We start from the raw sequence: 17,970 nt of genomic DNA, 5'->3' as shown, positions 1-17,970 counted from the left end.
CATGATTAATGAAGCTACAGTCTTTACAGGCTACACATGGCCTGCCAGATCTAGATCACTGGAGTTTACGCTTGGGGGTAATATTTTCGAATTTCATGCTCTGTTCAATCTGTTGTGATGAAAATTTTACTTAGACTTACACTACGTACAAGACGTATGTAAATTCTGTGACAGTGCTTGCAAGCTTTGCATGTATATTTAGGTCTACTGAATAATACTTACGAACTATCGCTTAGACCGAAAAGCTTAGAGCACGCCTATATTAAAGATGAACATTTCGGCTACTGAAAAAAGCCTACATCTAGGCCTAATTATGTAACTCGATTGGTAATAACACGAGAATCACAAGAACAAACACAATATGTAGGCCTATGATGCAATAAAATAATTCAACACACTAAACTGTAGGGGAGATGATGGTATACAACATACCCCCACCTAAAAAAAGAGGGGATATATACCCCATCTCCCCAGGATCTACGTCCCTGATTCCTAGACATTACAAACCATAGATATCAAATAGAAAAGAGAGTCCAGACAACCTCCAACTATATTTCCCTTAAATGGCGGCATCGATGGAGCAAGTCGTACACTAAATTATTCGATGTGTGCAAACGTAACTTAAATAAACTATTTGATAGTCTTACCTGTATTTTCGTCTGTAATAGGGTCATTTCTTGCTTTATCGTAACTCTGGTTTAATTGATGAGACTACACCACAGGTAGCCGAACCACAGTTCGCGAGCCACATGCGACTCGTTGACAAAATGTGTGGCTCGCCGAAGTATGTTGGCTGAGCTGCTTTTTGCATCACCGTGTATGAACTATGTCTACTGAATTAAAATATAAGTTTAATGTTCATCGTGAGTAAATATATTTAAGAATTTAAATCCTAATTTCAATGCTAGATTCAGTCTGGGATAAAATTAAAAATAATTCGTTTCACGTATATTTGTTTTCACTGAGAGTTAACAATTCACTCTCATGCTAACAAATTAACACTTTGAACTTAAAACATGTGAGCAAATTAGTTACTTATACCTTAATATTTATTCAAATTTTAAGTTTTCTTCTGGATTTGTTAAATGGAAAGTCATTGATCAAGTTCTCAAAACGAATTTGACGAAACAAATCTGCTTCTATACTTAGCAAAAACAAGATATTCAGCCTGTCTTGTAGCATGTTTTTAATTTAGGGAATTTTTAATATCCTTGAAGGGAAAAAATGAACACTCAGTTGTACAAATTGTGACCATCAATTTTAAAAATATTCACAATACAATGTCGACATTTGAAAATACACACTCAATTTTGTCATCTGAAATTATTTTATAAAGAAAAGCATGACTAAATCTGGTGTTTACAGTTTTTGTTGCACTGAACGTATGGCGCACGAGTGAAACTTCTGAAGCTTGGCAGAGAGATCAGTGTTCTACATCCTCTGGGTAAGGATTAATTAGCTTTTGGGAACACTGAGAGTAGCTTTCGGTTTCAGTAGATGAAGTGACATCATTTGGCACATCACGTGGGAAAAAAATCTATTTGCTATTTCTTTGTACACCTCTCCTGTTCTTCTGATTTGGGTCTCCAGTAGTACAACAATTGTGTAGAAGGTGTTGATACGAAATTTATCTCTAACATTCAGATCTATGTCTTGTGCATCTCCGTCATTAAGTACCTTTCTGACACGTTTGCGAGTTGAACTATGTTGTAATCAACATCTGGTAGTATTTGTTTTGCAACTGCTTCAACTCTTTCAAAATCATCTCTTAAAGATGATACAGATCTGCACGTTTTTTTAAGTTCACATCTTCATTTTGCTGAACTCGACTTGTTTTCTAAAACTTTTGAAAAATCTCATCCCACATGATCAACACAAAAATAAATTCTATATCTTGTATCTTAGTTGAAATGTTATCTGCTTTTTTCCTAGTGTCTCCATTTATTAGCCTATATACACAATGATCATTCTGTTCTGGTACACATGCGTTACATATAATCATTTATAAACTGTACTGCACATTAAGTGAATACTGAGTCAAGCCGAGGCTAGAGTACCTTAATCTTAATCAAATACCTGAAGAATGAGTTGTAACAATTACTTTGAGCTCAGTTTTGTCTTTAGGACTGTAGATGAGCCTACAAAACATACATCAACAAAATAGGCATGTCTGAAACTTTACTTGCAAGCCTGGACCCGACGGCCTTCAATTAAGAATAATTCATTTCATTATTGCAAGTTACAGTAGCGGTTCCAGAGTACTTAAAATAAACTATTTACAGTATTTAGACTTACCGTTATTGTCACTCAGTTTTCAGATAACAAACCTAACGTTAAGCGTAATGCTAATACATTGCAACTGAGGCCACTAACGTTAGCTTAGTACTCAGTACTAATATTGCTCACGTAAACTTGTTCAATTCATTTACTTTTTCAGGCAATCCTAAATTGATTTTGTTGATTTGTCGGTTCTGTACAGTATCTTTGTATGATCACGGTGCCACAACGTTAAGAATTATGTTGTCGTACATGTCGAAGTCTTATGCAGTTTGAGCTAAAATGTCGAATTATCGCCGTGAGACTGCTCTGAGCAGTCAGTTGTTTTCCCAGATTTTCAAAAATGTAACAGAACAAATACTGATCTAAATTTATAGTCGCTAAATAGTTGAGATACACCTAAAAGTTTGTCGTCGTTGTACCTGTCTCGGATTGTTCGTTCGTCTCGAAAAATGTTACAGGTTTGGGTCGGGGCATTATGACGTCAGGATAGGATAAAGGAAGAACTGAGGACAATATAATTGTGATCTCTATTTTTGGGTCTAAAAATGGCATATTTGACAAAATTTTGCTGGCTATTGATACCCGAAGTAAATATCAGCTTCAGATCTGTGTATATTATTATATAATTACGAGGGAATACATACTCGAACAGGTTTCATGTAATCCATGAACGGTGACTTTGCTATAGTGGCATTCTTTCCTAAATTTGTTCTTGGTATGATAAATTTCAAAACATGTACCTCCACAAAAAGGAGGTTTCTTTAGAGCAAATTGTTTGAATCCAAAAAATTACGGCTCAGAAAAGCATCAGTGAGAAACACTTATAAAAATATTACAAAACACATAAATAATAAAATAGTAATGCAAATAAAACTAAAACGAGAGAATAACCCAAATATAACGTACGAAAAGAGAAAGCGAAATAACACATAACTATCCATGTCTCTGTACACATCTGTCACAGTTTCGTTTGACTTATGGTTCTGGAGTATTATACTCTTATTTTTCTGTAGTTGTGGCTGAATAAAGCAGTAAAAGATAAAACAAAACAGTTCCACTGCCTATACTTTATTATAAATAGCCACAACAGAAGGAATGATTGAGAAAAATATTTCACCTTCAAGGTCAGATATCATAACATACGATCATCCTTTACCTGAAGTTTTATCAACATTTTGTACTGTTCTTTACAGTAATCTTTCACAAATCAACGACCTCTTGTTTCTGATACATAGTTTAGTAGTTTCTCAAAACTTCAGCTACTCACCGAGCCAAAGAACACGTTTATTCACAATGTTGAGTAAAGTCGAACACGGCAGATAAGGACAAATACAAAAACATCGATTAAACCCGAATGTGGCGGTGAAAGAGTTAAGGTCATGATATCAAAAGGAAAACCTCTGTGGAGCCCCCTTCCCTTGGTGGACTAAGCACGCGCTTATTTTGCTTGATGGTTATTCGAGGGCTGGTTGTCAGATTTTAAAATTCAAAATCTCTGTCTTGATAACCAATGGAAAAACTGGCAATAATTATATCCTGCATGAGTATGTCATCAAGATAAATTTTAAGACATTATTGCCAAGAACTTAACCAAATAAGTATCGAACCTTTACATTAGCTGGGAGCCTATGTTCATAAAATGGGTTTTGATATGAAAATGAATTGTCTCTAAATCAATGTTGCATTGTAATTTTTCAAATCTTACATTTGCGATAATTTTCAGTGCAATCAGTTTGTTTCTACCAGAATGTTATTTTTGTTGTAATGAATATTTATTCTGTAATATGGATTAGATAATGATTAGGCACAATTTGTTTTAGTTCTATGCACCAATATTTTAAGAGATCAATTAAAAAAGCGATGATTAATTTTCTGATAACTCAACTAAATTTCATAAAAAACACAAGTTTGTTTATGGAGCTTGTAGATAAATGAACTATGGCACCATCAATTCAAAGTTTTCATAAAAAGAAAGCGTAATTACAAATTACAGGTAAGAAATATAATTAACATAATATTCTCAGAAATCAGAGCACAAAAAACAAAGCATTAAACATCTTAGAAATGTGAAATACACTATTTTATATCAGATGATATTTTTATTTAAGGATTAACGTAATTTAATCTAGAAGTATTTCACTTTTCAAACATGCTCCTTAAAAATTGTCTTTAAAAATATTATTATGGCTTTAGAATGTGTGTACATTAAACTGGAAATGTTCTTGCTTCAAAATGTTCCTGTTTCGAATTCTGTAACATCCAAAATGGCCATAAAATTAGAACTTGAGGATAATTAATATCCCACCTAGAAACATTCCAATTTTAAACTGACTTCAACAATAGCCTTAAAATAATGATAGCTTAAGGATTAGTGTAATCTAATGTAGAAATATTCTTTTAAAATTGTATAACACGAATATCAGCATCATTATTTTGTTAGTTCATGATATATCTACTACCTCAATAGTTTTCTCATGGCTATCTTAAGAAAGTCATTGGCTGTATTTTCGCTAGATAGCAGACACGGATAGTGGAAACCCGTTAATACCTTCATTTATGATGACGAGGCATTTGGCTATCGATATTTCAAATTACCCAACTTAATATCAGGGCCGACGATACCGACAGATGCCGGATGGAAACATCAATGAATGAAAGGCGAGATGCTCTTCGTTATTCGCCTTCCACAAAATGTCGAGCGTGTAAATTATTGTACGCCGACACAAAAACTCTTCGAAAAGTTTGAACTTAATGTCAAGGTCAACTAGAACTACGGTATTGACGGGAAACTAGGCACCACGGGCACCAATGTGTAATCCGTGAAAGACAACGGAAGAGGCACCAGCCAGTTATTTAATTTATGGTGCGAGATCTTGACACCTAGCGACCTTAGATTCATAGGCTTCTTGTAATGAGCTGTACATAAGCTCATAACAGACCGTCACGTCAACAACCACCGCTTTATCATCATGGTAGAAGATCAGGTCTGGTCGTCGGCGTTCACCAGTGGCTGCTTCTAAAGTAGGTTCTTGAACAACCTTCCACCCTTTTTAAGAAGTCTCTTTGGCTTAACGGTCACAGATCTTATTGTGACGTCTTGTTCTCATCGACTTAAGCGTTGGATATTGACCACTAAGATGGCATAGAGTCTCTCTCGGGGCTCAATAGCCTCGGCATATGGCAGATTCCTTGGTCTTACTAAGGTTACCTTTACTGGGGGCCTCTCTTGTAGGATAAACATTAGCACTTATAGCTAGACACTTCACCCAGTGGTGGGCCTTCATACCCACTGGTTTAGGTAACCAGTGGTTACCAGATCTTGAAAAACTCTACACCGTGCCCTTACAGGGCAAGTCTTTTTCAGCGTTTCCTTCCCATATACTTCTAATAAGAATAATATGTTCCGGAAGTCTGGTCAGGCTTAAGGATCGAAATTCCTGCTTTCAAGAATGTATACATCTCAAACAGGTTTTAATTTTTAGTATGAGAATCAGAAATTTTAATTTCATAAGAGCAAGGCCACCGTCTCTAGGACGGGAATAGAGGTGGCCGTCGGCCGTGCAAGGTGGAAGATGGCACCAGTTACTCACGGTCTTTTTCACGGGCTTAAGTGGGTATTACACCCTCCTCAAGAAAGCCGTAGTTACCCCCGCCATTTACCGTGATCATTTTAATATCATCACTTGACATTCAAAGCACTGGACAGAAGCCACATTGCTTTGGTATAGTCCAACAGCCGGACCCTAGAAAAGGAAGAACTGCAAAATAAAAGGCAGGGCTTCCACCCCCTACCGGGTACCTACACAGCTGATGAGTGCGGTAAGTTCTCATCACGGCTTGAAAGGGTTGCCTTCCCTTTTCTGGAGTTGACTACTCCTGCCTTTAAACATGCAGTGGGCGGCGAGTTCACTGCATGGGTTTTTAGTGTTCTCCTTTACGGTGGAGGTTTGGTAATAGGTTGCCCTGTATCTGACCGCACCACGTAGAGAAACCTTTGAGGACAGTGCATCGGCAATTTTGTATAAACAAGAGTTAAAGTTACTCCTGCCGTTTACCCTCACTTGAAGTTTTTCACTTGGACATTTAGAAATTTAAGTCTACCGATTAACCAAATTAACAATCTGTTCAAATAATAACCAAATTATTGAAGAAATTAGTTGAAAAATCATCTTCTTGTGGATTAAGTTAAAAAGTGTGTTCAAATGAACCGTTGATTACTATAAGTGAAATATATTTACTTTGAAATATCTGTCAGTAAAATTTTAAAAGACATGAAAAATATTTGATTTTTTCTAAATTCATTTTTACGGTTTTTTCATTAAACATTTACTATGTAAATTGCATGCTTTTTTCATGTGCTTCGTACGTTTTTTGTACACATATTTTATACTTATTTGTATCAAATACTTGAGATATCTTTCCTCAGCAAAATATTTGTGAACATGAAATTCAAAACATATATGTGCTATCTCAAAATCTAGAGGACCTCAGTCTATTTACCTATATTCTTAAAGAACATCAGATCAACTGAAATTATTGTCATGTCTTATGCACTAAGAATATTGTGAATACTTCATTGGATTTAAAACTCTTGTGAAATATTATATGTAATTACCACTGAAAGTACTCTGCTTCATTCGGGTCATTAAATTAATATACTGATCATTTTCCTTCTTGTTGCCAAGTTGAAAAGGTTCTTATTAACACCAACTCTAGAACACCCAACATAATGCTGGCCATGATAAAAGTATGCACTTTGCAGTTTGAAACCAACATCCTTCAATGACTGACTGTCCCTATACAATTTTAAACTTAAACCATTTCTGATTTAACATATTTTCTGTAATATTACTAATATTTTTAATAGAAAACGAATATAAAGCAGGTCTAATCTAAGAAATCAAAAAGTATTTTTGTTCATTATATATTTCATTTTACTTTCAGCTCATTATAACAATATTAGGTTATACTTTTGTATAACAACAACAGATGTGTTGCACTTAGTAACATGACATAACCATTGTTGGAGTGCATTGTTATCATAACCACTTTGCATAATCTCCTCCCAGGAAGCCTCGGAATTCACAAGGAGATGAATCCCAAAGACATTGACTAGAGAGGAAGTCTATGTCAAACGAAATGGGATGTCTTCAGATAAGGTCCACTTGCCCAACCACAGAGCTTTAGTCGTGACCTAGTTAAGCTTAGCTTAACTGGCTCTGGATTATTTCTAACAATATCCAGTGCTGAACCTAAAGATTAACATTATCTGCTCGAGTGATATAGTTGATGGCCAACCCACCGGGTAAAGACAAAGCATGCACCAAAACAGTGTTCAATAGGCTAGAAAGCGGGCACTCTATCACTGGTGTATACAAAGAAGGCGATAGTAAACACTGAATTGTGTGAAACGGAGCCACCAAGTATCCATTCAATAAAAGCCTGCTAGAAGATGAGGGGTAGAAGGATGTTAAATAATAATCAAAAGCTGGAGAAAAATCCATACTTCTTCCAAAATTACCACAAGACATTATGGTGGACTCGATCAAAGGCTTTACTCTTATCAAGCGAAACAAAAATGTTTCTACATCTCATGTAATGAAACAGGTCACGTAGAAGTATCACAGTCTGTTTAGCATATTCTAAGCATAAATTCTCTTGCATTTTCTCAGTGTCCGAAAACATCCATTGATCCATTGTTCTGCACAAAAAGTCAGCTGTCAAGGTCTCTTGCTTGCAACGTATGCAAGATGGCTGGTTCTTGAATGCCGAATGGTTGCATATTACATCAAAGAGGCGCAGGCTTTCTTAAATCCCACCTACCAGATCTCATTCATGGTATTCAAGGAAGAGCAATCAATTGTGCCTCCACCTCTTCATCATTGAGCAGGTAAATATTGTGTCTCCACACTCCAAAATTCCTAGAAACAGTGGTAAAGTCGTGGAATGTAGTTACAAAGTCTTGATGGTCTGAGACATCATTGAAAGCATTGCCAACCTGATATATAGCAGCCCTGGCTCAATACTGCTTCAGATTGGTTGATACATAAATGTAATCAAGGCATCTTAATACAACATGACCAATCCAAGTGACAACAGAAACATAAAATTAAAGTCTGATATTCAAAAAGAGGATTCTTTCCTGAAAATCCACCACACCATTGAAGTTCACAACTAGGATAATATCAACCTGTATGATCAAGAGCCTGTCCAAGGAGGAAAAGAACATCTGCAGTTCCTTCCGTTGAACAGATACATAGAAATAAACAAGTCATACCTTACGCCCCTGATTTGCGGATACTTTCTAGGAAGTCGGGTTGAAGAAAATCCCCACCCCACGTGCATTAGTAGAACCAAAAGACGAAAGCGCTTTGACGAAAACGTGGTGAATAAAGGAAAAATGGTCTATTCTGGAGGAAGAATGGGCTTCCTGTAACAAGATGGCATCAAACTGGAAATGACTGTCAGGGTAAAATTCTTCTCGAGGGTACGCATCCCTTGAATATTTAATGTTGAATAGGAAGACCGGATATAAACGAATATGGGGAAAGAAAATCTATCGCCTTGTAGGGTGTTTCATCATGAGCATATAGCAGTGTGCATTCCAATTTTCTTAAAATTAATTTCATATAAATATTAACAGCCATTTAATTTTTCTTGAAAAATAACTTCAGGGTAATTTTCTTAGAAATTATTCACTAGATAATTTTTTGAAATTAACTACCGAGTAATTTTTTTTAAAAAAATTTGCATCCAGATAATGTTCTTTAAAGTTAAACTTATCTAAAAATTAACCTTAAGATATTTATTTCACAATAACTTGAGATAATTTTTAATATATTTTTTATTTTATTTCCCCCAGAGCTATTCGACGCTTATCTGCGCTAGCCGTTCCTAACTTAGCAGTGTAAGACTAGCGGGAAGGTAGTTAGTTATCATCACCCACCGCCATCTTTTATGAAATACTTTTACCAATGAAGATAAGGATTTACCGTCACATTATAACGCCCACACGGCTGAAAGGACGAGCATGATTGGTGTAAAGGAGATTCCAACCCACAACCCTCAGATTACGTATGAACGTTTTAATCCACCTGGCCATGCCAGGCCTTTTCTTTATAATTAACCTGCAGTAAATATTCTTAAAAGTTGTTCTTCTGACAGTTTTTGTTAAGAATTAACCTCTGAAACATTTTATTCAAAAATAATCCCTTGATAATTGTCCCAAAAACTGATGTCTAGTTATTTTCTTAAATATTAACCTCCTGATAATTTTCTTTAAAATTAACTTGATATAAATTTAACCTCAAGATACTTAAAAAATTAAATTTCAAATTATTTTCTCAATAATTAACCTCCAGAAAAGTTTCTCTAAGATAATACTACTTATAGTTTTGTAAAATTATCTCTGAAACATTTTATAAATAGTTAATCTCTGAATAATTTTCTCAAAAATTAACATTCAGAGTATATTATAAAAATTAACTTCCGAATAATTTTCTTTTAGAATAACTATCAGAAACTTTTCTTCAAGTATAACCCCTTAATGTTCTTAAAACTTAACTTCCAGATACTTTTATAAAATTAACAGACCTGGCGAGGTGGTTAAGGTATTCAACTTCTAATCTGAGGGTAGTGGGTTGGAATCTCCATTACACCAAACATACATTTTCTGGTGTGGGAGCGTTATTGATAATATGTTTGTGTGTTTTCTCATTGCAAAACCACATTAGGTTATCTGCTGAACCTATCGAGAGGAATCGAATTTCTGATTTTACGTTGTAAATACGTAGACTCACCACTGTACTAGGGGGTAACTCACTGATAAAAGAGTAGAACAAGATTTGGCAGCTGGTGGTTATGACTCGATACCTTTCCACTTGCCTTACACTGCTGAAGCAGACAAGGAGTACAGTATGCACTAATGAAACTTAGCATAATATGCAAAATGTACTAAGCCTAAAATTATCCTCAGGATATTTTTCTAAAAAATTAACTTCAGGATTATTTTTATTAAAAATGAAGTTCTGCGTGATTTTTTAGAAATTAACCTCCATATGATTCTCTTTAAAATAATCACTGGGTAATTTTCTTTACTTTTAATTTCATATGAAAATTATCTCCGAGGAACTGAGTTTTTATGTTTTTTTAATAGCAAAGCCACATCGGGTTACCTGCTCAGCCCACCGAGGAGAATCGAACCTCTGATTTTAGCATTGTAAATCCGGAGATTTACTGACTGTACTAGCTGGGGGCATCTGAGGAACTTTTCTTTCAAATTAATATCCGAGTTATTGCTTTGAAACATAAACGTTTTTAACAATTAAATTCCCAGTAATTTTCTTAAAAATTAAGTACTCAGTAATTTTCTGAAACATAAAGCACAATGTCATCTTTTAAAGTTAACCTCCTAGAAAAAGTAACCTCCAGATAATTTTATAAAAATTTACTTCTGGGAAAGTTTTAAAATTAAACTCCTGAATTTTTTTTTTTAATTATACGCTGGTAATTTTCTCAACTTTAACCTCATAAAAATTACCTCCAAGTCTTTTTATTTAAAATTAATCTTTAGATAATTATCTTTAAAATTAACTTCATAGAAGTAATTTTTAGTAATTTTCGTAAACATTAACATCATTTAATTTTCTTACAAAATAACTTACAGGTAATTTTCTTAAAATTAACTTCGTTATTTCTTTAAATTTAAATTCTGGATAATTTTCTTAAAATTAACTTCGTTATTTTTTAAATTTAAATTCTGGTTAATTTTCTTAAAAAGTAACTTCCGGATAATTAAAGAACATCCAGGTAAGTTTCTTCAAATTTAACGTCAGAGAAAAATTAAATTCAGGCTAATTTTCTTTAAAATTAACCTCCAAATATTTTCTTAAAATTACCTTTTGTTGACTTTTCCTTAAATTCAACTTCCATATATTTTTTAAAATTAACACCAGAGTACCTTTCTTAAAATTCAACTTACATAATAATTAAATTCCAGATAATTGTCTTAAAAATTAAGTTCCAGTAATTTTCTTAAACCTTAACCACAATGTAAATGTTTTTACAATTAATCTCCTATAAAAAGTAACCTTATGATAATTCTCTAAAATTTAACTTAAGGATAATTTTCTTAAAATTAAACTCCAGAATATTTTTTTGAAAATTAAACTCTAGGTAATTTCAAAGTTCAAAGTGAAAATACATTGCACCAGCGTAAGATGTCACTTTCTTGCTTATCAGTCGCTTATTAAATATATAATCTTAACATCCACTTGCAATGTCAATGATGCTACTGACACAACAGCAGGACACAGTTGTTCTAGAGTTTATGGAATTAATACTGACCATCCAAGGTGGCAGACAGCCCTAGTGGTCTTGGAGGCATCAGAAACTTTATTTACCATTGCTGAAAGCTTGGTTCACAAAGAATTGGTGTTATGCTGTTCACAGGATTCATTTAAAACTAGCAAATCTGTTACTTATTCTCTATGACAACATTATGACTTTTCAATAGAGAAATTCTGGGCATCCTAAAGTATCTGAGGCTTCAATGTTGCATTCTAGTTACTGTCGTGGGTGACGGTATATAACAGAAATGTGTTAGGAACAATGACTTAAGTCTAGGGCCTTTGCTTTACAATAAGATATAGAAATAGTAACAAAGACTTTAAATTAAATACCAAATATCTGGATTGCTGCTATTGCCAGGTGTATAAGTAAATACTTAGTTACTGAACTGGGTGCTGGGCAGTTGGTGGATTTAGGGTAGTAATTTTTACTTCCACCAATTCTGACACACAGAAGCTTTGCCCACCAAACTCAATGATTTCACGATTTCCCTTCAGCATATCCAGGTTTAATTAAACCAGCTGGTTATAGCAACACTGCCACTGTTGTCTGTCTCAGACAATGAAACACCTCATGCCAAACTCCAAGTGGCTGCGTCTTTAGCCTTCAATCTGGTTGCCATACAGATGGTGTGAAGTTCCAATGGGAAGGCGTAGGAAAATACTTCATTGTTATGCAATGTCCAGCGTACTGGGATCACACATGCACAGTCACCGTTGGCGGTTAATTCTTGGACTTGTTTTATCGCCTTCTTTTTGGAACTTTCTTCCGTTTACAATTTGTACAACTTCTTCATGGTTTACAAAATATCCCCAAATGATTCATATTTCCAGATCCCCTCTGCCTATTTCAATTACACACATAACATTGTGAAAACATTAACAATACAACGGATTCCTAAAAGAACCTACCACTCACTTAATATTTATAGTAAAAATCATTACAACAATAATACTTTGATCCAAAGATAAGGACATCCTTAGACTTCTCAGCAGTATTAGCACGTTCATTAGTTGTTGCTGAAATCTTGACTTCAGAAGTCTAGGCTTGTACTGTGTGGTTTGTGTTTTTCACAGGTGATTATCAAAGTAAAATTTAAAAACATTGCACAGATTGTAACTTACGTACACCTCGAACTTTTATTAAGGCAGGAAAATCGAAACTATAACCTACAGTGGTCAGAGTTTCCTGTTAGTGAAGTGTAAGAATTAAGATGCATGCAAGAAAAAAGCCCAAGGTGACAAAAGTCAGTGTAAATGTAAAGCAGGTCAAAGTTATGCTTGCAATAATTAAAACAAAAATGTCTTAACTATAAGAACATATAAGGAAATTTAATGTCTGACTGATTGTTTAGAATTCACTGAAACGTACAGTGGGCTATCCGTACTCTGCCCACTAAAAGTATCGAAACGGGTTTCTGACGGTGCACGTCCGAAGACATACCGTTGTACCAATAAGGAAAGGAATGTAATGTCTGTAGCTTTATCAGTTGTTTGTTACCGAACAACGTGTATTTTTTTAGGACTAAAATCTCGGGGAGGTATATCTGTAGTATAAAAGAATACTGTTCTTCTATTATCGTTGGACTGAAATGTCAATAATACATATCAAAAATAAATATTTTACTGGAAATGTGGTTTAAAAATCTTCGTTATAATATCCTTTAATTTGTGTTTGAAAATAAATAACTTAAAACACAAGGAGACAGTCTGGTTGGTGCATTTATTAATAAACTTCTTACAGTTAATTCTGACATCTTAAATATTTGCCGTCATTCTAAACATTGAAATTCATATATGTAATTTATCTCTTAGTATTTGTAGATAAAACACAAAACCAACAAACTGGAATAAATGTGTTGTTCTTATAGCAATTTTGTAGCAAGGTATTTCCTATTATGAACATTAGAAACTGTTACAAATTATTTTTTACAATACAAACATTCCAAACATTTAGATTTTTGAAATTTTAAGTTTTAAATTTCACCAATACTCTCAAACTGTAGACACTTTGAAGAATCACTAAGTTTATTAATGTTAGTTTCAGAACAACATGTATCATGATTCATCTATACGTCAAGTATTTGATTTAATGATTTTAGAAGTATCACACATTCAAATTTTGTTCTACAAAAAATTTAAATGATCAAAAAAAAAAGAAATGTAATTATTATTACATTAACTGATGTAGGTTTCAAAAGGATTACTTTCATTGCGCTTAACATTCTTCATACACAATTTGTAGATAACCAACGTAATCGTTTTTAACAGAACGAAAAAAAAAATTAAACGTACACAAACATAGAAATAGGTGAAAATTACTGAGTAAACCCAACAAACTTTTACCATAATATCATAAGAGAACAATAGTTAAACATACAGGGAATGAGCAAAAAATATTGTACCTCCCATGAAAATGTTGTTAATTTGTTACATCTTTTATTAGATAACATAAAAATATATAAAACTCTAAGTTTTTCGAACGCACTATGCGAGATCTGTTCAAATATAATTTCGAATCCTAATTTTAACTCTGTCTTTCGTATATAGCTGAGCTTTTCGTGAATTTAGTTACATTTTGCGATAGAAAGTGTTGTGCACATGCTGCAGTTATTTAGATCATCTTTTTACAATTAGCCTACAAAATGATCAAACAAGTTTCTCTGCAATTGTAGAGTCAGTAACAGATATCTAACAAATATGAGTTGAACGTATTAATGAAGGATTTCAAGTCAAACATGGAAGAATATATTTTTATATTAATGAAATCCAAGGGAATGTCAACTAAATATTCGCCTGCAACACTGGTTTCCCTTATTTTGAGATTCATTTTTATGTTTGATTAGTGAAAATTAATTACTTTGGATTCTCTTCAACAATAACATCACCCTTAGTTCAAAGAGAAATTACTTTGCTAACCATCTAGGATTTATCAACATCTTCACTTCAGCCAACTCGTTTCCTGGCAATTATGATACACCCTTAGTTGGCAGAGTAGGTTTTACTCCAAGTACAATTGGTCCGGAAAATGGGTGTGATGTTAAACAAATGTTATAAAGAGGAAAATTAACAAATCTACCTTTAATATCCTGAGAAATAACAGACTCATCAGTAGCAGAACTCTAATTTAAAGGCAGTATACCTTCAAACATGGTTTAGCTGTCTCATTACCACGTAAAATATGTATGGGCATGGGTATAGTAGTGACATTTGTCAAATACAAAAAACCAACAAACGTAAAAGGTGTAGATTCTCCCTAAATACATCAGTTTTACAACTGTAGCCAAATAAACAACATCGGGTGGTCTGGTGAAACTATGTCCATATATAGACACAAAAGCTTTTGATTCCTCTTGTTCGAACTACAACAATTAGACATAACACAAGCAATTTTTTTTACAGAATTATAAACAGAACTGAGAACAGTTCTAAAAGATCTCACACTTTTTGGTGATAAACTGGAAAGTGGGAGGGAGTGATCAAGCTGAGGAGACGTTTTGATATTAAAAGTTTGCAATAACAAGTCCATCAGTATTTAATGCAGCTGATAGTGTCGGCATTTCAAATTTACAATAATTTTCTGGTTGGAGATAGAACTTAAATAATGATTTTAATAAACTATTTACCATTAAATATAAACCAGCATTCTGTATCAATTCCTTATATTATTAACAATGAAGCTAGTATGTCACAATGGACCATCTTGATGTAACCAATTTATTGAACCCTTAGTAACTGGATTATTCTTATTAAACTAATTTATAAATCTGATGTGAGTTATAATTTATAACACTGTATTAATGTCACTTGAAACTTACGTAGTAACTTTCACCATTTTACTTTTGTGTATTAGTTTTCTTTGCCTCATTTATTACAATGTTGTTTATATTGAAGCCGACTTTCAGCGTTTTAAACCATCAAACTTGCCTCTGATGGGGTGGACAGGAGGTATTACTATTTTTAGTTACGTTTAACAATAGAAGCTGGAAAAACATGAGAAACTGATACACCTAAGATCTGAAGTTACGTGTGTTTTAATAACAAATAGTAGACATGAGAGTAAACACTTTTTTTCTTAAAGTTCAAAACAGTTATGATAAACATTTTGTTATATTATTCTTTGTACTATTTGGAACATGTTTACTCATCATGATTGGCTATAAATAACATGGTTCGTTGTAGGTTATTTTGCACACGACTCTTGCACTTGGTCAATATAAAACGTTCATCCGCGTGTGTAGTTTTAGTGAAATAGTGTTTGACTTTAGTAGAATTAAAACAAAATGTCCGCTTCAGTATGCAAATGTGGAGGTAAGTGGTGGGATTTGTATTATACGAGAAATATACACAAAGTTTATGTTCAAAGTAATATCATAGGATAAAAGATAAGAGGATTTTGGTGAAATTGTGTTCTATTTGAGATGAATATGCATTTGTGGCTGTTTGATAGCAACGAATAATATTACGTCTCTTGACTTTTTGTACGTTAGCATCATCTTTTGTCGAGAGTTATTTGTTTGGGTCGGTTTTTGTTTAATATTTCGCTATTCAGATGATCTACATGTTTGTTTAGTCGTAAATTTTAATCATTAAATCTTGCCGTTCACATGACCTTTTTATTTCGTAACTAAAAGGTCATACCTCTTCAGAATGTATCTCTTGTTGAAAAGGTGAACAGTGTAATTAAAATGTCACCATAATTGATCTTAAACATGGGAAAACTGTAAACAATGAGCTATTAGCTTTTTCTCTACGAATGATGTACATATTGTCTCTAATGGGGAAAAGTGTTTTGTTAGGAAACGTTAATTTGTTGAACTACTTCGTTTTGTATGATTAAGAAATCTTTATGTAATAATAATAATGTGTAATTGATTGTATTTTGAATTTTATTTCTTTCTATACACTATTCCTACTTGTTTACTGAACGGCTGTTGCATCAGTAGTTGTACGTATATTACTGTTGTGAATCAGCGTAATAACAATAAAAACCCGTACTTTCTCTTCTTTGAAGATCCACTGTGCACATGCACTCACGAGTGCACGTGTGGGAAGGAAGAAGGGTGTAAGTGCACCACGTGCAACAAAAAAGACGAAACTGATCGGAGTTGTAAGTGTAAAGGTATGCAAAATTTTTTTAATACCCAATGACACTCGCTCAAATATTAACTGGGGAATGTTATAAAATAACATGCTGTGTTAGTAACTACTGACCTTATTAATTCTTGCTGCGTGTGGTAATATAGGGTATATTGTTACAACATAGTTCTATAAAACTAACTTCACTGACTTAATTAAACAAACCGACAAATACATAACCAATATGCAGGCTTATAAAACTACTACTATGCATGATAAGTATTACAACAACAACTGCATGCATATGGCGATTCAAATAAACCTCTTCTATGTCCTTAAATAATGTGATAACTAACTATCTGACATTCCCTTGACTCTTACAGTAAATAATAAATTTACTTTACGATATCAAATGTACAATACCATCCTAACGTCTTTTGCTCTTTCAATTCATTCACATTACTATGTATATATTTAATAAAATGTGAAATATAATTAACTCTATACCATACCGGTCTTTTAAGATCCTACGTGCACCTGTAGCGATAAGTGCACGTGTGGCCAGAAAGACGGATGTAAATGTACTTCGTGCATGGGAAAAGGCGACACTGAGGGAAGTCCATGCAAGTGTACAGGTATGTAAGCTCTTACTAGTTACTATTAAAAAAAATTTTGTATAAGAGAGAGAGACTTATGAATTACTTGTGTAAATAATACTTTTAAAATAACGTCTAATCTTTTCTCCTTTACAGAAGGAGAGCCCTGCAGTTGTACGTCCTGCACGTGCAGTAAGAAAGAATAGTGTTTCTTCTATCCAGTAGCCTGGTTCCTGTTTAATTCCTTTACCAGATTATTTGTTTATTTATTTGTTTCCAATATTAATTTGTTTATTTTAACATTGTTTAACGTCTTTGAAATAAACTATTTTTACAAACACTTCATTCTTTCCTGAAGTCTAGAAAATTCGATTGCTTGTGTAGCGTAATTGTTACTTTATATTTAAACGAACCCTCTTCCGTTGTAACTATTTTGCAAACTCGTTAAATAACTGTTTTTAAGGTGAATCAAGAATGTATGATATTTGCAATAATACGTTGAGATTTGACGTAACTGCTTATCGCCAATTTTATTGAATATAACGGGTATAGAACTTGTGCTTTCATTTATTGTGATATTACAATCACTCCATACCACAGGAACACTTTTGAAACGCTTTCATAAGTTACTCGGTTGATACCAGTACAACCCTTTAAATTATTTTTTA

At 33.6% G+C, this 17,970-nt stretch overlaps 1 long non-coding RNA gene across 2 annotated transcripts in view; it reads left to right on the top strand.

Annotated features, from left to right (window-relative positions):
- LOC143235580 (uncharacterized) overlaps window positions 1-17,647 on the top strand; it is a 44,972-nt gene extending 27,325 nt beyond the window's left edge. The window contains exons 1-4 of one of the 2 annotated variants that reach the window (XR_013019312.1): window positions 15,790-15,938; window positions 16,642-16,749; window positions 17,231-17,341; window positions 17,459-17,647. This is a non-coding gene — a long non-coding RNA (uncharacterized LOC143235580). Of the gene's footprint in view, window positions 1-15,789; window positions 15,939-16,641; window positions 16,750-17,230; window positions 17,342-17,458 lie in introns of those variants that run through there. The other variant, XR_013019313.1, reaches the window with a different exon arrangement.
- The last annotated feature ends 323 nt before the right edge of the window (window positions 17,648-17,970 follow it).

Source organism: Tachypleus tridentatus, chromosome 12 (genome assembly GCF_004210375.1).
Source record: "Tachypleus tridentatus isolate NWPU-2018 chromosome 12, ASM421037v1, whole genome shotgun sequence".
Classification (NCBI taxonomy): domain Eukaryota; kingdom Metazoa; phylum Arthropoda; class Merostomata; order Xiphosura; family Limulidae; genus Tachypleus; species Tachypleus tridentatus.
The sequence above is the reverse complement of the archived record's forward strand: the minus strand, read 5'-3'. Positions and strand labels throughout refer to the sequence as shown.